This window comes from Rattus rattus, chromosome 6, assembly GCF_011064425.1.
Source record: "Rattus rattus isolate New Zealand chromosome 6, Rrattus_CSIRO_v1, whole genome shotgun sequence".
Classification (NCBI taxonomy): Eukaryota; Metazoa; Chordata; class Mammalia; order Rodentia; family Muridae; genus Rattus; species Rattus rattus.
In genome coordinates this window covers 43270796-43293483 of record NC_046159.1, presented here as the reverse complement: position 1 = coordinate 43293483, position 22688 = coordinate 43270796, and the positions used below count along the sequence as shown (strand labels likewise).

The following is a 22688-nucleotide window of genomic DNA, read 5'->3' as shown; positions in this document are numbered from 1 at the left end:
TTCAGAAAGAAAGCAGTATTTAAAGGTCTAGAGGATATCCCCCAGCCTAGCATAGAGATCATCCTTTGAAATCTTTCCATCCGCCCTTCTACACATCCCAATTTCAGTTTCCTAACAGCCCCTGCTGCGAATCTCTTGGCAGGAAGCTTCCCCATCTTACGGAGCCTTGCATGAATAATTCATTTAAGTGTCACGCTGGCTCTCAAAAGCCTGGATTACTACTTCGGAAGAAATGTTTAATAAGATTCTTCTAAACAACCCAAAATAAAACTCCAGAGTTCTGTGGACAGCATGTCTCAGAAGACCTGAGTACATTCAAAGGCTGAACGTGCTACATGTACAGACACTCTGGAGACACTCGAACCGGTGTTCAGTCAGCCTGTAACCTGATAATGAACATTAGTATTTAAAATTAGAGTCTCTGTGTGTTTGAGACATGCTTATTAAGCTACAGGGGTTGAGGTTACTTTTTTTGTTAGATCTTGGGGTTTGGGACCTTTCTTAGATAACATCAAAAAAACCCTTGAACAACAGTGGAGCCAAGCAGTTGAGAGCAGTGTTGGGTTTGATAGGAACACACTTGTTAGATGGTGCAGGCTGAGAGGCCTCCTGGTGCTCCCCAATGACATCCTTCTTACAGCAGCCTTCCCTCCCTCACCCACACAGGAATATTCACACGTGTATAGGCTCAGAAACTTCTCTCTGTCAGACCCCACCTCAGTGATCTTCTCCTATGGTTCTCACCTCCATCTCCCCTTTCATTATCCACAAAAGCATTCCTTTTCACTCCGTGCAAGCCTACCTTTCATGACGTCTTCACACTGTATTTATATTACCTGGTAAAGTACTCACTCCTAGGATAGTTTTCATTTCAGCCAAAGAAGAGACATTTATATTTAAATGTCTGAATTGAGTGGACTGAATCCTACTTTTCATTTGTGTAGCAATTCTGAAAATGTCCTCATACTTGTGCCTTCCAGAAACAAAGGTGGATAGAATTAAATCACCAATATTTTGATAGAATGGTATATTAATTCATAGCTACATTTTTCACCGGCATATAGATCTGTTTAATATGTATTGACCCATATATCCATATGGGTGGCATTCTGGAGAGGTAGGGGAATCTATAGCATAATTTTAAAAGCAATCAGAATTAAAATAGTATCCTTCTCATGCCAGTGCCCTATGTAGGTCAGTATGTCTTAGATTGTATTTCGTAGAACCCTGAAGGTTAGTTGAAAGAGTTTGGGCTGAGTTTCTTCTTTGTAGCATTTTCTACATTGTTCTGTGCCTCTTGGAGTGAATTTGCCTGGATCAGATCAGTCGGCTCCCTTACCCTCTGGCACCCTATCGGGTTCAGCATATGAGAGAACCAGCGGGAGTCCATCAGGAAGGAAGCTGGTGAGCTTAGCACATTTGTTCCCCCTTCGCCTCTCTTGAAGGAGACAGTTAATAATACACAACCCTTTCTACCTTTGAGGGATTTAGTAACCAATGCATTCCTTCTCTCCTGCAGGCACAAAGGGAGTCAACTCTCATTTATTACTCTGGCCAATCACCTCTAACCTAGAAAGTTAAAAATGTAACCATTAAACTTTAAAACTAAGGACACCAGCTTTGGCACAGAGAGCTAACGTTGAGTTCAGAGGATCTATTTCTAAGAAAGCTTTCTCCCATAACTGACAAAAAAATTCTATCTGCCTGCAATCGGCACTAGACCTAAGGAAATACATTCCTCTAAACTTTATACCAAAGACTTTTTCAGGACTGCATGCAAACTACATTGCTTTTTATAATTCTACAGAGGACTCACAGATCATCTTTTGGTACCTTAGCCCAAACAATTCTAGAACAAAAGGAGGGAGCAGAGATGAGAAGAGTAGCAAATGATACTGTAAAGAAGCAGATGAGGCATAAAATAGTCAAAAAATAATGGCCTTTTATGCTTCAGACTTAACATCATTGTTCCTGAATACTACTATTAAAAGTTCTGTGTATCCTGCTTGCATTTTTGTAAATATTGTCTATATTAAGTTTGTTGGGGTAGAAATCTTGTCTGAACAATCCACACCAGGCCAACACGGTTCCACACGGAGAGATGTAATGAAAGGATGAGACAAGAGAGAGGGACAAGAGGGAAGGAAAAAGAGTAGAAGAGGAGAGGAGTAGAGGAGTAGAGGCTGGCCATTCGCATGTGGAGAGAAGTTGGGAGAGGAATAGGGAGAGAAGGGACAAAAGGAGAAGAGGGTAAGAGCAAAGAGAGCAAGAGCAAGAGAGTGAGGAGGGGACAAGCAACCCCTTTTATAGTGTCAGGCATACCTGGCTGTTGCCAAGTAACTGTGGGGCAGAACATACTTGACTGCTGCCAGGTAACTTTGGGGGTGGAGCTTAGACAGAAGACTAACAAAGTTATACTCAAATTATTTGAACATCTCATGTGTTCCTGCTGTAACACATCTCATGGTTACATGCCATAGAATTGAAATTAGGCAAAGGCAGGTAAATGCTAGGATCCAGGTTTAGCCTAGGCTATTACAACACCATCAATATTTTTAAGGCACATATTGTAACAGCAATCAGGGCGTTTTTTGAACCAAGTGTTCTTCTAGTAAAGGTTTGTATGTTCATTGTGCTGCTTAGTGATAGGTTGCCTCCACTGACAAAATGAACAAATTCAAGCCAAATTAAAGTATAAAGGCAGGTTTATTGGGGGCAACTCCCAGGCAGGTTCACCAGTCCCAAGGACAGAGGCCAGGGAAGTCACCATGAAAAAGGAGACAGAGGGGAGAGGGAAGAGAAAGAGAAAAAACATATGCAAAGAGACAAAGAAAAAGAGAGAAAGAGAAAGAGAGAGAGAGAAACAGAGACAGAGACAGAGAGAGACAGAGAGAGAGACAGAGAGACAGAGAGAGCTCTAAAGTCTGGGCATTATTCAGGGAAACTCACATTTTCTTCCTGGTTATGTACTAGGTATATAAAGTTTGCTGTGTTTAGTGGATTTCCAGAAACTTTAAGGAAACATTATCTGTGGATTCCCCAACTCTTCTGCAGTTACAATATTTCTTTTAGTCTCAAACTGGAATGTTTTACTCAGAAAATATTATTGTTGTGTTTTATGAAAACACAACATGGGTTCATGTTGAGGCACTTCTTCCCCATCTGAGGTACCAGACACAAGATGGTATAGTATAGAATAGAGTTTATTTAGGGCATGGGGAGGGGGTTTGAGAGAAAGGCAGAGGGGGGTGGAGAGAGGAAGAGAGAAGAGTAGAGGAGTTGAGGCAGGCCATGATCAGGAGGAGAGAGGTAAAGAGAAATGGGGAGAGGGGGAGCAGGATCAAGAGAACAAGAAAACGAGAGAGAGGGAGGGGCATGCAGGCCCTTTTATGGTGAGTCAGACATCTGTGGGTGGAGCTTAGACTAAATGCCAACTATTATAACACAAGTTTTTTGTTATAAAGGAATTTTAATCAGCAACAAGGCTGTTCTGGCAAGAGAACACACCCAAAGACCTTCTAGGTCTATTGACTCTATCTGGAAGACAGTCACTTGGGATTATAGTACGATCTGGCTGGAATACAGGCACACTTTTACTACATGCCTTTAAATCCCTAACAGTGAAGATAATGTTACTTTGTAGAAGGAAATAGCCATGCTTGAAAGTGACCTCTAATTGAGGATCAGACAAAGTACTAATTAGAGAAAAATTTGACAACAATTCAGAGACAGAATACACCCAAATCTCATGAGAACTGCACAGGAAGGAGAGGTACTTATGAGTAGCATAGGGAGAGAGGTAGATGTGTGTGTGTGTGTGTGTGTGTGTGTGTGCGCACGCACGCGTGCGTGTGTGTGTGTGTTTTACAGAGGAAAGTTTTACAGAGATAGGCTAGACACATATGAAGACAGAACAAGCCAAAGAATGAGAAGAAGCCAAAAGATTAGAACATATTGCCAAAGCTAGTATGAGGCCAAGCAGAGCAATTCAATCAGAAGCAGAGAGAAGTCACAAAGAACCAGTCAGCTTGAAGATTAGATTTTATGAGGATAGAAACTTCCAGGCCTCAATGAGGGATAGTTTGGAAAGAGAAAGAAATTATATATATATATATAATTTCATCCCTTTATTTGAGAAAATAAAAGTGATATTTATATTTTGTTTTAAATATTTCAAAAGTTCTTTCTTTACATATCTCTTGCACATGAAGACTTTCTGAGTATGTTGGTTTTCTATTTAAAAAAAAAATGTGTGGAGTTAGGAAAACATTTCCTAGTCAGAACAAACAAGACAGAATGAGGTTGACATTACTTAGCAGAAGGAGACTAAATTTTCTTGAAAAAACAAAATCAAATAATTTATTAATTGCTTAGTTGTAACATAAGTTGTAAGGTATAGTTTTAAACTTTTCTCCTCTGACCTATGGGAGATTTCTTTACTGTGTAAAACTGGAGTTTTTAGAGTCAATAAAATTAATAGTGCAGAAATAAAGGGTGAGACTAATGAACAAGTCAATGAAAAGTTCAAGTCTCTAATAATTGCTAAGCATTTACCCCACTTTAAATTCTATGGTTAAGTAACAGTTGCAATAAAATATGATACAAGGTACTCTGTATAACCTTCTCTGATAAAATACTTTAAAATCAACAGTAGATATTCAGGTTTTGACAAATCTCTATTGTCCCAATGTCCTTCATGATATCTGGTTTGTGTTTCAGTTAATATTTAAGACCCAGGCACATGACTGTACACAGTGTTTTAATATAGACAATATGAAAAGAGAATTGTTAAATGTGTGTGAAATTGTTAACTTGGAGAATAATTATGCAAAAGCAGAAATGAAACAGTTATAGAAACAGCAAATTTAAGAAACTACTGCACCCTGCACCCCACCAGCATGGCATCCTCTATCCCACTCACCCCTAGAAATGCCTTTCTAGGAGCATTGCTTTGCTAATTCTGTTATTCATTTCTACTTGTACTCATTAAGATCCTAAATCATAAGCCAGAACATAATTGTATTATTTCTTCACCACCTTATTCTAAATATGAGATTTAATTTCTGCCAGTATAAAAATTTAATAACAATCAGCCAATTTTATTTATCTTGCAGAATGTTGCAATTTACTATAGGAGTCTCTCAGAATATATTCAACATTAGGATGAGAGTTTTTAATTAGGCGTATTCAATTATTGGCAAACCATACAAGGTATTTGAAACTTCATTTTAGAAGAGGAAATACAGCAATTAAGATCATTGTATGAGGCACCTTTATTTTTATTCTTATTCTTATATAACATTGCAGATATCAGCGCCTGTGTCAGAAGTTCCATCTCTACTCCTCACATATGTGTTCTCTCCATATATTCTATGTGTTTCATTTCATCTGCCACCGTTTTCTGTATCATCTTCTTTGTTTATGTGCTGCTCATAGGTAAAGGGTCTACTTCCTGCAAGATTTCCCACTAGGAGTCTATGCTAATGATTGCTGTAATGGGGAACATTATGAGCCTTTATTCATTTGGCAAGCTTGTATTTCTCCCATAAACGAGCCTTTTCCTTCTGCCCAAATTCAGCCAGATATAAAGGAGATAAGAGAAGGAGACAGAAGCATCCTATGCACCCTGCACAAACCTACAAGCTTGATGATTTTTCAAAACTGTTTTCAAATGATTCTTGTATAATCCAATTGCATATACACTTTTCTAATTTTATTAATGAAAAAGTCAAAATGACAAAGATACACAATTATTATGGGAAGAATTTGAAGAATTTGAAAGTAGAACACCCTCTTTCAAAAAGGTAACTCACCTACTTTGGAACCACTACAAGCAAATATGGTTTCTTTGTGTTCGTTAGGAACAAAGTGTTTCAAGATACAGACCTCCATAAAGTAGGTATCTTAGCATAAAGGTCCAACACTCGAGGGAGGTCAGCTCTATTCCAAAGAAGAACTTAGGTTTAGTTCAACCCTCCCACCTTGTTCCCTAGCCATGGTTGGTACCCTATTGTATAGTATTATCTACCAATTGAATATGATGCTCTTCTTTGAACACCACATCTGCAAAAAGAAAGTAAATGATATTAGCAAAATTTCTCTTTGTTCAGATTTCAGCATTAGGAAGTAGAATACACTGCCCTAAAGTATGTTCCTCTTCTTTCTTAATGCAATGAGTCAAATCAATTAATGAATTAATTATATATTACAGAACAACAATTATGCAAAACCATGACAGTCTGAATAATACATATTTAAGAACTAATGTATGTTTGTAATCCCAGTCCTCAGAAGACTGGGTGGGAAGATTGTTTAAGTCTGAAATCAGGTAGGCATAAAATGCTAGTTAAAGGTTGATCGGGGGACAGCTATCTCAGGCTCCTGTCAGCATGCACTTCTTGGCATCCAAAATAGTGTCTGGGTTTAGTGACTGTATGTGGGATGGATTCCCAGGTGTGGCAGTCTCTGGATGGCCTTTCTTTCAGTCTCTGCTCCATACTTTGTCTTTGTATTTCCTCCTGTGAGTATTTTGATCCCCTTCTAAGAAGGACTGAAGCATCCACACTTTGGTCTTCATTCTCCTTGGGCTTCATTTGGTCTGTAAATTGTATCTTGGTTATTCTGAGCTTTTGGGCTAATATCTTCTTATCAGTGAGTGCGTGCCATGTGTGTTCTTTTGTGATTGGGTTACCTCACTCAGGATGATATTTTCTAGTTCCATCCATTTGTCTAAGAATTTTGTGAATACAGAGGCAGATTCTCATAGCCAACCATTGGACTGAGAAAGGGGTCCCTGTGGAGGAGTTAGAGAAGGTCCTGAAGTAGTTGAAGTAGTACAGTACTGAAGTACTGTAACCCCATAGGAAGAACAACAATATCAATCAATCACACACCCCAGAGCTCCCAAGGACTAAACCACCAACCAACCAAAGTGTACATATGGAGCAACCCAAAGCTCCACGTATGTCCAGCATCAGTGGGAGGAGAAGCTCTTGGTCCTGTGATGGCTCAATTCCCTAGGGTAGGGGAATGCCAGGGTGGGGAAGGGAGAGATAGGTGGGTCAATAAGCACCATTATAGAATCAGGGGGAGGGAATAGGGAGGTTTCTGGAGGGGAAATAGGGAAAGGGGATACCATTTGAAAGGTAAATAAAGAAAATATACAATTAAACAATAACCTTAATGTATTAAGACAGTCATCTAAATATGCTGCATATTTTTCTATCCAAAGCTTCCATCTAACTTGAGGGCAATAAGTTCACAGACCAAGGACAACAACAAAAAAGGGTTGATCTGGCTCGCATGCCGTGGCTGAAACAAAAGAAAAAAGGAAAAGCAAAATAAGAAAAGATAAAAAAAAAACCCTAAAATACTTACTATCTTACAAAGATGATGAGTGAATGGAGTAGAGGCGGATTAGTTAGGGGTCTAGCTTGCAGTCTCTCAGAAGACTGTAATTTGTAGTGTCTGCTCAGTATCAGTTACCTGAAGCCCTACTTGATCTGGCTGGTGTACCTCTGAACTCATTGTCACTGCTATTGGCAGGAGTTTAAATTCCCAAGCATATCAACTTTTTCATGTGGTTTCCTTGTCTAGAGTAAGCGGACAAATGTTGGGGACACAAAAGTCCCTGTATTCACAAAGCATTAGGGAAAACAGATATGTTAAACACGTGTAGGTGTCTCCTCAAAGGAGGAAATAAAATACCCACATTCCCACCAGGAAGTGAGAGTGAATGTTGTTAATGACCTCGTGACCTTTTATTATTTGTAGATAAAGACTTCACCCAAATCTCTCAGAATGATTATCTCAGTCTCTTCACCAATATACCTTTATCTTTAGATCCCAGTTGATAGAAAGCATCCTTAGGGGAGATGTCATATGTACTTTATAGACTGCTGACCTCTATGCTATCTTCTGTCTTCATCAGAGAGCACAACAGATCTTAGGCCCAAAGCTATAGATCCCATCTTCATGGTCAAATTTTATTATGTACTTAGAATTGGAGTGATTGTTGCCTAGAAACTTTTTTCCAAGTTCTATTATGTTTACATATGCTTGTAATAAAGCATCAGACTCTTGAAGTTCGGGGCAGTTTAAGTCAAACTGAACGAGTTTTTAGTTTCACCTCTTTTCAGTTTGTGTCTCTGACTGCATAACACTTACAGAGACAGCCCCATAACCACCCCCACCCACACCCCCGGAAATCTCATGGCCACAGTCAAGTGAGATGATAAAAACAATGATGTAAGCTCTGGTGACTCAGTGCATAATCTCATAAATAACATTCCAACAATTCTGTATTTCTTTGGTCACACAGACTAATGCTTATATATATATAAGTTGACAGACTCTTATTTGCATCCAAACCATGTTTATTCTGATTTTTCTGGGCTGATGCCTGAGCATTCTTCCATATTTTAATTCCTATTCCTGGAGACATGTAAATGTCTTAGATAGGGTTTTATTGTTGTGAAGAGCACTATGGTATACACTATAACTATGGTAATTCTTATGAAGGAAAACATTTAATTGTGGCTGGCTTACAAGTAAGAGGTTTAGTCCATTATTGTCGTAGAGAGAAGTATGGTGGCATGCAGCAGACATTTTGCTGGAGAACGAGCTGAGAGTTCTACATCTTCGTCTGCAGGCAGCAAAAGGAGAATGAGACTCACTGCCTCTAGCAAGGCCACAACTACTCCAGCAAGGTCGTAGCTCCTAATGGTGTCACTCTCTATGGGCCTCTAAGAGGTTATTTTATTTAAACTACCAAGGTAGCATGATAGCCTTCATTTTCAAGATGGCGAGGTTTCTGGACCTTATTTCTTAACTAAATACCTGAAGTGAACCCTGAACCCTGAAACTCTTCATTACCACACTATTGCTTCCATTTATAGACTCATCTTGAGTTCATTGCTCTGAGAACAGGAACCAGACCGTGCATTGTTACCAGGTTTCTACACTGCTACGTGTCAGAAGTATTTTAAACACAAAAGCTTTAGCTAAATCTAGCTTGAGAAGCCTGCACTTTTGTTCAACAGGTGGGCTTTGGATGAAGAGCTTACTTAGTGTTGGGGTCCAGGAGTCACCCTAGAAACCACACAAACACTGATCTCCGTTAAACAGAGATGGTTTACTGAATGTACACCTCAGGACTGATTGACCAAGGCTCCAGCTCAGGCTGGAGAACTGAAAGCTCTATGCTAGATATTTCTCAGGGCCATATAAAGGCTAAAACCATAAAAAGCACAATGAGCTCCTATGACAGTGCTGGAAGTGCTTCTCAGTGGTCAGCTCTGACCCAAGACATTTTAGATGTAAACAGTTCACACTGGCCTTTAGCTTGATGAGTCCTAAGTGAAGCTTATGGTTATGGAATTCTTTCTTTTCTTTTTTTTCAGAGCTGAGGACCGAACCCAGGACCTTGTGCTTGTTAGGCAAGCACTCTACCACTGAGCTAAATCCCCAACCCCGGTTATGGAATTTCTTAAGATTAACATACAGAACATAACAGGTTGTGTGGGGACCACAAACCTAACCCGAGTCATATTATTTTTCTGTGTCAATGACTGGTAGACATATTATAGTAACAATATGAAATAGCTGGCGAACATGGAAAACCATTGCTATATCTATGCGAGGGAGTTCGGGGGAGACCTTAACAGTTGGCTTTCTTTAAAGACGATATCCTATGCGATCTGGTTCTTTTTGTCCTTTTTAGCATTTGGATTTAGATTCTCATGGGATAATACTCAACCCAGTTCCTTATCTTTTGAACACCAGTTCCAGAAGTGTGTATTCATGAATATGGGTCAGGAGGTTCCACTTTTGTATACTATGCTCTTATATGGTTCAAATGTCATTTGTTTCCCTCTAAGGTGAATTTAAAAGTTAGTTCCTAGGTGGGACCCTGTTGAAATGTGTGGTCTGACAAGAAGCAAATACATAATGGGAACTGGCCCCTCATGGACAAGGCCTTGCTGATTTGAAGAACAGGTTTCTAGGAAATGGACTTGGTTTTTCGGCCTTCTCCTCATTCATTTCTTACATGTCTTAATCTGCATGTGTCCTTTGCCTTTCCAAATTCATGGCCTGCAAGAAGCAGCCCAGTGGAATCAGGAAATTCCAGTAAATGTGGCCCTCACATCTTGCATTTCCAGCCTCCAAACTATGAGCTAACCTTCTTTTCCTTATGAATGACCCACTCACTAGTATTCTGTCGTAGCAACAGAAACTAAAACAACTTAAAAGGTACTTTTTAAAAACCACTCAGTTCTGATTGACAAAGATTAACATTTAAACTAATATTAAAATAATGGTAGTCTGGAGAGACTTCTCTTTCTCTTTGAACAGATGCCGAGCGTGTTACGCAAATGTCTGAAACCCTGTTTTGGATCTGTTATCAAAAAGTGGCCAAAAATAACAGACATATGTTTCAAGGAAACAATGAACTTATGTGGAAACAAAACATGACATTAATTAATAGCAACAAATTTAGCTCCTATCTGGTCTCTATTTTTGGCAACGTTTATGAAACCCAGGGGGAAAGGAAGTTAATGCAATTACCTGCTTACAATCTCAGACCCGAATCTCAGTCTTATGTTATTGTGCATTCCTGTTAACCAGGCGTAGCTGCCCAATGTCAATGGTTCCTTGGATTTGCATAATGTAAACTGAGACAAAGCCCACTCTATTGACAGAAGATCCAGATAGTGCAACAGTCAGTCAACTTCCCTAAAGCTTGATTCCTTGAGTCAAGCTAAATCCAAGGGCGCATTGAAGAAAACCAGGACAATACATGATTTTAATAAACCCATGTATTACAATATCACTAGAAATATACTTCCCTCACCATGGTCCACCAAGTTACTCATCTCATGAAAAGCTGGGAACCGAAACATTTTCAGGTTTTCTGCACAAACCTTACCTTTCACAATTGGGGCCCAAGAAAGCACCAAGATACCTGCACTACCTCAACATCTCAATCAAATATCTAATGCATTCATGCTGTCCCCACCTGTGCCTTCCTCAAAGCTGCCGTCCTTGGATCCATATTCCAGAGGCTGACTGTGTATGCCGATTCAATTATCTGTGAGGGCCAATATCAAAGGGAAGGCGTCCAGGAAGTCTGGCGTCTTGAAATTGTGCTGCCTTCAGGAGTTCATGTCAGAAGTGTTAGAGCTGACGTTTTCTGTCTGAATCCAATTTCAATTCTATTTGAATGTCGGTCCTCTGTCTGATTATTAATATTACACCACACAATTTCCAGAAGTTTAATTTGCCCGCCAGGACCCTTGCTCCCTCTATTTCTGTTACTACACTTGCCCACTTCCCTTGCCTTACATCTCATTGTCTGAGAGAACCAGTTGGCAATCAAATACTTAATCCACTCTCGAAAGTACATTTTCAAGCTAAGTTTCTAAGAGTAAAATTTTCTTCACTTAAGCTTTGTCCATTAAAATGTTTGTAACACCAATGGTTCTGGTTCAGATTTATCAGAATAAGGGAAGCAAAGGAAGCTTGCACACTTGAATGACTTGCCTTTTGCTGGTTCTAACAATGATGCAAAATTATGTGTTTCCTAATAAGGCTGTTAGTAACTTCTCAAGGTGACCCCTATGCAGTATGTTCTAGATGATATACAAAATACTCCTCTTTGGAGGAGCAAAGATAAGTCTGCATCTAAGTCATCTACGGGAAAGCACAAACCACAGCTGTTGTTACTTTAAAGGCTTTTTACTATTTCTAGCAGCTAAATAATATTGGTTTTTTTGCCTTAAAAGCAAATATAATTTGTTTGTTTGCTGGCAAATTCGAAGGTGCTAGTAGCCATCAATACTATAGTGAAGATTATGAAAATACATTAACTCACTGGGAAAGGTTATCACGGTTGATTAGGGATGTCTTCCGTGAACTTAAAAAGAGAAAAGGGAGCAGATTTCTTTATCTATCCTAGTTTGAAGACCCTGTATTTAACATGCCAAAGAACAAGGCTGTCTAAACTTTTCTACTTGAACTACTGTTCTTCAGTAACTGCCACTCACAAATGTGGTACTAGGTAGGACAGGTGACTGTCTGAAGGCCAGCTTTCTAAAAGTCCTCAGTGGTTCTAAGAAGGATAAATGGTCTGCGTGAGGTAACCACGTGTCTGGGGAAAGTGGGCCGGGGCAAAGAGGAAAGGAAACAATCAACTTATTTCATGAACTAGGAAAACAGAAAAATTTTTATCAATTTTTTAATTAAAAAAGAAATCTTTGTTTGAGACAGGGTCGTACTATGTAGCCCTGGCTATGCTGGAAGTCTATGTCTTTTGGGATGGCTTTCCACCGGCTTCTGCCTCCTGAGTGCTGGATACCACCACATCATGCCCAATATTTTTGTTTATTTATTTGTAGCCTGTAGGATGATGTCATTATGAAGCAAGGCAGGTCCAGGATAAGGTGAAGCCTATCATTGGATGAGAAGGAAGGGTAGACGGAGGGAAAAGCCTAGGAAGGAAGGAGGAGGAGGAGAAGCAAGAAATCAAGATGGAGACAGAGAAAGAAGGCGATTCTGATCCAGGTGGTCTAAGTCAATTTTATCTTGTCTAGGTGGGTAGCTTCTATTTTTATTAACTAGCAGTGAATTTATTCTGGGGATGTATTGTGACTGAGTATTTAACATATAAATATAATTGATCAACTATAAGTTTCTAGAGCTTTGATCCTACCAGGCTACAGGGGATGTGAGCAAAGTTCCCAGCGAGCCAGCCTGAGTGCGAGGCTCGGGAGGATCCACTCTGAGTGGGAATGCCAGAACCAGTTCCGCCACTTCGTTAATTTTTCTCGCAACAGTAGCCTATTTCATTTCATTCTGGAAATTAATTACAGGGAAAATAAGCATCATGGACTTGCTCATGGACAAAGGACAAAGGGAGCAGAGTATAATCTCCACGTGGATGTTCTGATTTCTCCTTGTTATTTCTGTGAGCATTAGGAGAGTTCCTCAGATACATGTCAGAAAACTTTCGGAAGACAGAGAGGATCATGAGGATTATTTGGTTTCACTTAGTTACTTGATAGTTGTTTCATATTTTCATTTTGTTCATACTACGGAGAGACCATCGGAATTTATTTCTTGGTTGATTGACGATATCTGTGCACTGCTCTCTCTTAATACAGCATAACTTTATTGTGGGTTATATTATCTTACAAATAAAGAGCTATATTGAACACTGCCTAACGAGTATATGAACAAGTTCTTATGGAAATTTTTCTCCTCTTTCCGTCTCCTTTTCCTAAATGATGCTTTTATTTCCTCAGATGAGATGAAATAAGCACCATATCCCAACTGTGGTGAATACTGGGCAGAGCCCAGAGTGTTTCTTTCTCTGTTCTAACGATCCCTCCACCTAGGCCTAGAAGCCTCAGCACATTGCCTTAGACAACCAGTTGGCGATCAAATACTTAATCCTCTCTTGAAAGTACATTTCCAAGCTAAATTTCTAAGAGTAAAATTTTCTTCACATAACTTTGTCCATTAGAATGTTTGTAACACCTGTGGTTCTGATTCAAATTTACCAGAATAAGGAAAGCATAGGAAGTTTGCATACTTGAATGACTTGCGTTTTGCTGGTTCCAACAATGAACAATCCAATCTTCCAAGCTAACTAATTCAATCTGGCTTCTTTCAACTTCTGATTCAACTGCTCTGCTTGGCCTCATATTAACTTTGGCAACTTTGATTCTAATCTTCTGGCTCCTTCTCATTCTCTGACTTATTCTGTCTTCATGTGGGTCTAGTTTATTTTCTCTGCAACCTGTCTCTGTGAAACTGTCATAACACACACCACTAATTTTTCTGCCTTCCTTCCTTCCTTCCTTCCTTCCTTCCTTCCTTCCTTCCTTCCTTCCTTCCTCTCTCTCTCTCTCTCTCTCTCTCTCTCTCTCTCTCTCTTTCTCTCTTTCTTTCTCTGTGTCTCTGTCTTATGTAGTCTCTTTCCTGTGCTGTTCTCATGTGAGTCGGGTATATCCTATCTCTCACTCATTCTATCAAAACTGTTCCTGATTTGTCTCTTTGTCTGCTTCTCAATTAGACACCACTTTCATGGCTGCCAATTTTACCTTCATCGTTAGAGATTTAAAGGTGTGTGCTAGGGTGTGTCCGTATTGCAGCCAGATCATATTGTAATCCACAGTGTGTTTGCAACCAGGCTGGATCATTTAGATCTAGAAGGGCTTTGAATGTGATCCCTTTCCAGAGAAGCCATGTTGCCTGAATAAAATTTCTCTACACCTTGTCTTTACTCTTTCTAAATCTATATGACTCTGTCCCTGTTTCTGACTCTATCCCTTTGTTTCTCTCATTATTTACCTGCTCTGTCAGAGTATCTTTGTCTATCTCTCTGTTCCTGTCTGTAAGGATCTGTATCTGTCTATCTCTCAATTTCTATTTATCTATGTGTATATTTCTGTCTCTGTCTCTGACTTTCTCTCTCTCTCACACACACAGAGGCTAGGCACTATGAAGCTGTTTATACAAAGGAATTCTAAAACAGGAAAGCTTTATAAAAGTACACATAAAGTTGCTTAAGACACATCACGATCTACGGATTAAAAATAACGATGTTTTGTAACATGGAAAATCACAACATATTGCCAAAGTTAATTGAAATTCCTGCATATGTCTAAGATATTAATATTTTCACTGCTTTTTTTGTAATTAGATTGATGTGAGTATTTAAAAATCTGCTGCCCACATGTGTTTAAGGATGCCAGGTTTTTCCTGAGTCATTTTGCCAACTCAGACAGTGTCTGAACGTGCCTTCTATTCCAGTGGGATATGCACATGAGCTATTGATATGCTGGAAATACCAGCACAGCTGTAGATGCACATAATTATTCTGAGAAAGTCATTAACTGAGTACTAGTAGCTTTCTATTGACAATAGCCATCATGTCCAAACTTGATTAATACTCATAGTCTTGACCTCTAAAATCTGACCCCCTTCTGGAACAAGGGAGTATTTTGAAGCTCAGATAATAGTTACATCTGGTTCTTTAGGCACAGAAACTAAGACAAAAATCTGGATGGACTCAGTATATTGAAGGGCTGTGCTCAGGAACAAGAAGTGAGAAAACAAGAGAGAAAAGGAATTCAGTAAGTTGGTCCCCAATAAGGAAAGAAAGTCCACATTTTGTTATCTCAATGTACTAAGTTGCCATGGGCACTACAGCCAACCCCCACAGCCTTGGCAGAATAAACAGATCCTTCTTATTACATCACAATGCTAAGATCAAGGCACTGTTGTTACTGGGTGAGGGGTGTTCATCTAGGAGCACTGTGGAGTTTGTTCCATTGGACTGATAAAGAATTGTGCATCCTGAAAAGAAGACTCAGACGGCCAGTTAAATGAAGTGAGCATTGGAGGATAAAGGACCAGTGACAGACTATGACAGCTAGAAGTCTCTTAGAGTGAAGTCAAAATGACCCAGAGTGAAAGTTGGATCCTGTGGGTCCCAGACAAAAAGTTACAGATTGAATGGGACAGAAATACACCATCCATAGAGAGAAAAAGAACAAAAGAGCAAAGTATTCGAATGGAATAGCAACTCTTGTCAAGGTGGTGGTAGAGGGTACAGGTCTAGAAGCCCTTAAAACAGATTTTCTCTTGCTTCTTCGGACTCCCTCTCCTCCCTCTTTAATTCCGCCTGGCATTTTCAGTAGGACAAACTTTTTTCCTCTGCCCTAAAAATCTGTAATAATTACAATCTTCCAGATGTAGAACTACTTTTTCTGTATTCTAGATCATTCCATGCTCCTCCCACTTTCCTTTACTGGCAGATCTGTTTATGCCTTAACTTGTAGGTCTCCATTCTTTTCATCCTTCTTCATATGGAATTTTCCACGTGCCCTGAGGCCATGATGTCTACTTCTTGCAGGTTTGTTTCTTTTCATAGAAATGGCAGCTACTTTAGTTTGAGGACACCCTAATGTTGGTGAGATTGCAAGCTGGTACAACCACTCTGGAAAGCAGTTCCTCAGAAAATTGACATAGTGCTACCTGAGGACTTAGCTATACCACTCCTGGGCATATACTCAAAAGATGTTCCAAAATATATCAAGTACATATGCTCCACTATGTTCATCGCAGCCTTATTTATAATAGCCAGAAGCTGGAAAGAACCCAGATGCCCTTCAACAGAGGAATGGATACAGAAAACGTGGTACATCTACACACTGGAGTACTACTCAGCTATCAAAAACAATGACTTCATGAAATTCATAAGCAAATAGTCCAGTATAGGATCCTTTCCCCAGTGTGGGGGTGGAGGAAGAGGCATGAAAGAGGGGAGAACCGGGAAAGGGGATAACATTTGAAATGTAAATATAAAAAATATCCAATAAAAATATTTAAAAAAAACCACAAAGCACAATCAACTATTTAATGTTCTAACTCTAGCAACTGCAGTCCTCTCAGGTCTCCAAACAAGGGTTTTAACCCAGAAATTTTTCAATAGATATAAACGTCTCCAATCACCCGTTATTGGGAGAAGTCAATGGAATGTTGGAGACTGTACTTTGGTGTCACAGGATGCAGGGCAAGGTAATTGAAAAAAAAACTGTTCTATAAGATCCACTGTACAAATCCTTACAGACAAGAACGATAACACTTCTTTAACACTTAATAATATTCTTTATTTGGCTATCAATTAAAATATGCATGGTGATCTTAAGCACCATAAAGGAAGAAAAGAATGCCCATGTGTAGTGTATCAGGGAAACAGCTACAGAAAGTAGAACAGGACCAAGTTACATCCTCCAAAGCAGGGCAAATGAGCAATAAAGACACAAACTCCTATTGGCCCCTGGCATGGGATAGAGGAGAGGATTAAGGCCTTGGCTTGTGAGCTCTTACTAACTTTAAGTAGCTGATTCAATGTTAGGCACCCTCAGATATGTAACATCACACACAATTGACAAGTGTCAACATCACTCAAGCAGAGAAGATGCTCATGGCTATGACTCTCTCTCTGAACAGTGTCATGGCCTTGGCAGGGTAGATGATGCTTGTGTGAACCGGTCCTTCCTCCATCTCTTGAGTTTTGCTAACTGCAGTCTTTGGTCCAAATCTGGGTGCTATTTCTTGCTGTGAAATTTTACAGAGAGCCAGCTGTAGTCTGTCAGTCATATGTAATCATCCAACTGTTAGAGAAATCCTCATCATCTTCTATGATAAAACCTGCTGAACTGCACAGTAAGTAGGCTGCTCATAATACAGTTGTCCCAGGAGTTGAGCTGTTTAAACTGCACTTTGATAGTATTTTAATTAGATAACACTATGGTCCTGATTAGACTGGGAGAAAGGTCATTTGCTATAATGTCCAGGAAAAGACATGTGAATTAATTCTAGACCCAAAGGTGGGAAATATTTTTATTGAAAAATTATATATTTATTTTTAGTATCTATAAGAAAAGCCATTTATTTTGCTAGAAAAATTAAATTAGTTAAACCTCTTAGGTATTTGAATTTAGAACTGTTCAACTTTTTTTTAAAAAAAATCCTTGAAATGAGCTATTGTAACTTTAATTATAATCATACCAATGAATATTCCAATTAAATTATTTTTTAAGAAAAGAAGTAAAACAATAAAAGTTTTAAAAAATACTAAGGGCATAATAGTAAAAAGGAAATTATATTTTATTTATTTTCCTCTCATGCAATACATCCCTCCTGTATTTTCACTTCATTTTTGTTAAGGTATATAAACAGAAGTGTGGCAATCCACTGGTGATAATGGCAGGAAGACCATAGGTATATTTCTCAAGAGGAATCACTGGGAGAGGCCACAGGAAACTAAGCAAGCCTGATATGGCTCTCAGCCTTGCTGATCCAGATCAAATGAATTTCAGGAACATATATACAAGATCCTTTAGGAACTATGCAGTGGGTATAAAGAATGTTTTATGTGGATCCCAGGTTAGGGGATGTTGGAATTGAACTTGAATGGCTAGGTAGCTGAGTAAGACAGGGGAAAAATGTGAGAAATAACAGGCAGGAACCACAGCAAGGACAGAGAGATTATTGGGAGGTCGAGTGAGTACAGAGACGTGAAGGATAAAAGTTGAACAAAACATGTGTAAGCCATAGCGAAGGGAAAACTAAACATGAAGCAGTTGGTTTCCATCCAAAGAAAAGTGGAAAGCCATTGAGGAATGCAAACTGTGGAGTGAGGAGACCATTGCCATTACAGAATACTATCCTTCCCACAGTGGCTTATGAAGTCAGTTGGAATTCGAAAGTGTGAGGATCCCTGTATCTCTGTGGCCAAGGTTTGTGCTGACCTCATCTGTCCTGCTTATGCTGTACTCTTGTTATGACATAGGAACAAAGCCTAGCCTTCCCCTTCTCAGTCTCTGTATCCCTTTCATCCATCCTGTCAATTAAATGACTTGCGAACAAACACCCTTGTGATGGTTAGAATATGCTTGGCTCATGGGAGGTGGCCTTGGAGTTGTGGCCTTGTTGGAGTCAGTATGGTCTTGTTGGAGAAATTGCATCACAATGTGGAGGTGGGAGGGTGGATTTTGAGGTTCTATCCTTAAGCTCCGCCTAGAGCAGAAGAGCTCTCCCTCCTGGCTGCCTGTGGAAGGCAGTCGAGTCCTGGCTGTTTTCAGATCAAGATGTAGAATTCCCACATCCTGCTCCAGCATGGTGTCTGCCTGGATGCTGCCATGCTTCTGGCCATGCTCATAATGGAGTGACCTCTGAAAGTGAAAGCCAGTCCCAATTAGCTGTTGTCCTTTTAAAGAGTTGCCTTGGTCATGGTGTCTTTTCCAAGCAGTAAAACCCAAACTGAGACCAACTCCTCAAAAGCTGGATCTCTCTCCCAAAAAACAGTACAATGAGGTGCATCAGTAACACAGTGAGTTTATAGCACTCTGAAGTTCGATTTACTCAAAGGAATAGCTTAGCTGGATCTCCATTCCATGCCTCACATTAGTAACTGAGTTTTACCATTGTAGCAAGCCAGCAATGGAGACATCCTTAAATTCTTGTTTTTCCATCTCTTACAATGTCCTTGGACTACACATGGCTATATATCCTGTTAGCACATTGTATACTTGTGGGTTCTTCAATGACTTTGCTTCTATGTGTTTTTATTATTATGGAGCCTAGTGTACATTATCACCAACTGAATTATTGCAGACTACATTGTAGGCAACGAGTAGGCTAAAACCTTGTCCGGTATGTTACTCCCCAATGTACTGCAGACTACATGACAGAAGGATATGTTTATTTCTAAACACAGAAAGTACAATAAAAATGGTAGTTGATATTGACTTTCTGTATCTGCCGTGGGACCACTGATAGATATGAGGCCTGTCCTTCATAAAAATATTTATATAGAGTCCATGAATAAAATTCTATCCCTTTACCTTATAGTTTATCGCTTTACACAGTGTGGAAATCCCTCTGTCTTTTCTTGTCCATCTTCTACACTCTAATAAATACTTTTCTAAAGATTCATACTTTCCTTTGTTCACACGTTTTTAAATGTTCTTCTATAATCTATGTGATAAACTCAGCCTGGATTTCAATTGTGACAATAAATAAATCAATTAACAAGTTTTATAGATGTTAGAATCGGGATTATAAAAAGGAGTAAGTCTGGCAGGAGTCTTAGAGAGACTTTTCAAAGTTCCCCAGTTTTTCTGATGTGCAGCTGAGAGACACTTGGAGAATTAAGTCAATGACTCTTGGTGATTTGCTGATTGCTATGTTTCCAGCTCCTTGTACACACTGTAGCATTCACACATGTTAGTTTTAAAAGATTTATTTATTTCATGTATGTGGGTACCCTGTCTTCAGACACACCAGAAGAGGGCATCAGATCCCATTACAGATGGTTGTGAGCCACCATGTAGTTGCTGGAAACTGAACTCAGGACGTCTAAGAAGAGCAGTCAGTGCTCTTAACCACTGAGCCATCTCTCCAGCCCGCATTCAGACACGTGTAACTAGTAGATGTTCTTGAGATGTTGGTTAGTTTTAAGCACTCCTATTTTCCCTTACATTTTTCATAGGGTCTGATTTAGTCACCCTTTCCTTTCATTATCTGGCTTTTCCTCCCTCATAGAACTTAATGACTACTGCCTTTTGGCTCCAGTCCATCTAGTTCTTCCCCATTATTTAGAATGCTTTTTAATCCTTTATCCTTGTTCTTTACCTCTTTGTCTTCCTCCAACAGAAGTCAAATTTAGGCTGATATCTGTCTTCTGGTACATCGTTTTTTAAGAACATTTGTAAAATTTTCAAAAAAATATATAGATTTAATTTGAGATCAGTCTTAGTATTTGATTTTTTGTGTGTCCATAGAGCAAAACTTACTTATCATTGTCTTTTTTCTTAATTATTTATTCTTTTTGCATGATATTTCAATTTTACATGGACTATTTTTACTTTGAATTACTGCAGGATCTACTTCTTTGTCCCATTTCATTAAAAATGATGCAAAATACAGGATAGATGTGAATGGACAGACATTGATGCAAGACACAGGATATATATGGATACACACATTACTGCAAGTCATAGGATAGATATAGACAAACATCATTGCCTCTTTCAGTGGCTACCCTAGATTATTTGTTAACAGAAGATTAAACTCTTGGCTCAGTTTTCCACACTTAGAATCGAAGGGACAAAACTTTACCAATAGAGTCCAGAGCATTCTGCGACACAGAATTGAGAGTTAGGTGAGAGTCAGCTGAATTAACCTCAGCTGGAGGTATGCTTCTGTCAGGGGAAATGACAGAAGAGTAGGAAGGGTGTAGGCTCTAGGGAAGGCAGTTTTTCTTAAAATTCATCTAGGTTATAAGGGTGTTTTTGGTGGTCCTGATGTCAGGAAAGCAAAGAGTTAGGTAGCAGCGACCAAGGTGACTTTTGATGGTCAAAGTGAGCCTATGTGATGAAGCATTCTTGAAATACCCTTTAGTTGTTTGCCCTATGTACTGAACTGAGGTACCAGGACATTCTCCCCCACATGGACACTGAGGAAGGGTCTGCTGCATCCTCTAAATTCCAATTTCACTGTTTTACTATCATTTTCATTGTGCTGTGTCATGTCCCACCATTTTTGCCAAGGACCAGGGGTTCTGAGGAAAAGAGTGTTTGGCAATGGCAGAAGTCAGCGATGGGGTACAAGCTGGCAGCTCTGTGGTCTGTTTGAGATAGCTCTCTAGACCACTCTCCAGATAGGCCATGGGTTTTCCAAACAAAACCAGAAAAACCTGCTAGAAAAATTCTGAAAGAGCTGTAATAATGGTGTGGAAAGCTCTTGGGTTTTCTGAAAAGGATATCCCATCTGCCATAGTTTGGGAAACGGAGTCATTTTACTCAATGAATATGTTCCCTACCTCATGAATATTCATAAAACTTAAAAGAAAATCCTTAGCACAGAACCTTCTGGCCCTGCCTTTGGGAGAGACCAGTCCAACATGTTTGGTGTGTTTGCTTTGCTAAAAATCTTCTACCTAAACTATATCACTTGATTGAATTCTTTCCTTCAAGATGGCAAGGATAGTTATAATGTAATCTTTCTCATCATTGCACCTGTCTTCTGAAGCCACAGACCCCAAGACCATCAACATCCTTGAGAAAACATGACTAGACTTCTCTTCAAACTTGGCAAAAACCTTGTGTAGACATTCTTCTCACGGATACAGCTGTGGGGAACGGTACTGAGAGGCTCTCCTCCCCATCACAGCAAACAGCAGCAGGAAATTCCACCCGGGGAAGCTGTTGGTTTGCAGCCGTCATTGGAAAATGTGCCTTTTGAGATTTCAAATTAAATCGACAGTAGCCTGCAGTCAACTGCTACAGAAGAAAGTAATGGACAAAAGGCCCAAATGCTTTTTGTTCTCCTTTTAAAAACGGTCTGTGCTTGTACGTGTGTGCGCGCGCGTGTGAGTGCGGGGGTGGGAATGCATGTCCCAGCGTGCCCTTGGAGGTCAGGGGACAGTGTTTCTGTGGTTCCTTCTCTCCAGCCGCTTTTCTGTCAGTTCCAGTCCTCGGATTCCGCTTGTCACGCTTACAGCAGGAGCACCTTCACCCTCTGAGCCACTTTCTGACCCCGCATTTTGTTCTAAGAGTTCCTGCCTTTGTTCATTTCTAGCTTTCAAACAGACCTTGGGAATGTTTGTCTTTTTTTTTTTTTTGTAGAATGTGTTTTGAATCCCTCGAAATTTTGTTTTGTGCTTAGCTTAAAGTAACAGGATGTTTCATCCAGACAAGACGAACCCGCGACTCGTCAACAATGCAACTTGTCAAATGCTTGCTAATTTACTGCACATATCTAAGTTGCTATCTTCTTGAGATGAAAATAAGTTTGATCTAGTGCTTGAGTCAAGGCTTATGTTAGGCAAATTTACGTCTTTACTGTTTAATCCCACACTTGAACAGCAGAGGGCGCCCATCAAACACAGTGCCACAGTAGGCCACTTAGCTTTCTGCAGTTTAGCAGGGTTACAGGAGGATTTTTTTTTTTTTTTTTTTTGTCTTCAACCATTTTTTTTTTTTAAAAAAACAAAAACTAGAAGCAGACTATGGAAAACGATGTATATGTTGACCTCACTAAATTGTTTATAGGCTTAAAAATAATTTTTTAACACACCTGCAAAATGGATTCTGTTCTTGCTCATTTCTCTA

The 22688-nt window shown here is 39.5% G+C and overlaps 1 non-coding gene across 1 annotated transcript; it reads right to left on the bottom strand.

Moving 5' to 3' along the window:
* Positions 1–21242: 21242 nt before the first annotated feature.
* On the bottom strand, positions 21243–21305 carry LOC116904657. The gene has a single exon (XR_004388357.1). It is a non-coding gene; the product is annotated as a U7 small nuclear RNA (small nuclear RNA).
* Positions 21306–22688: the final 1383 nt, after the last annotated feature.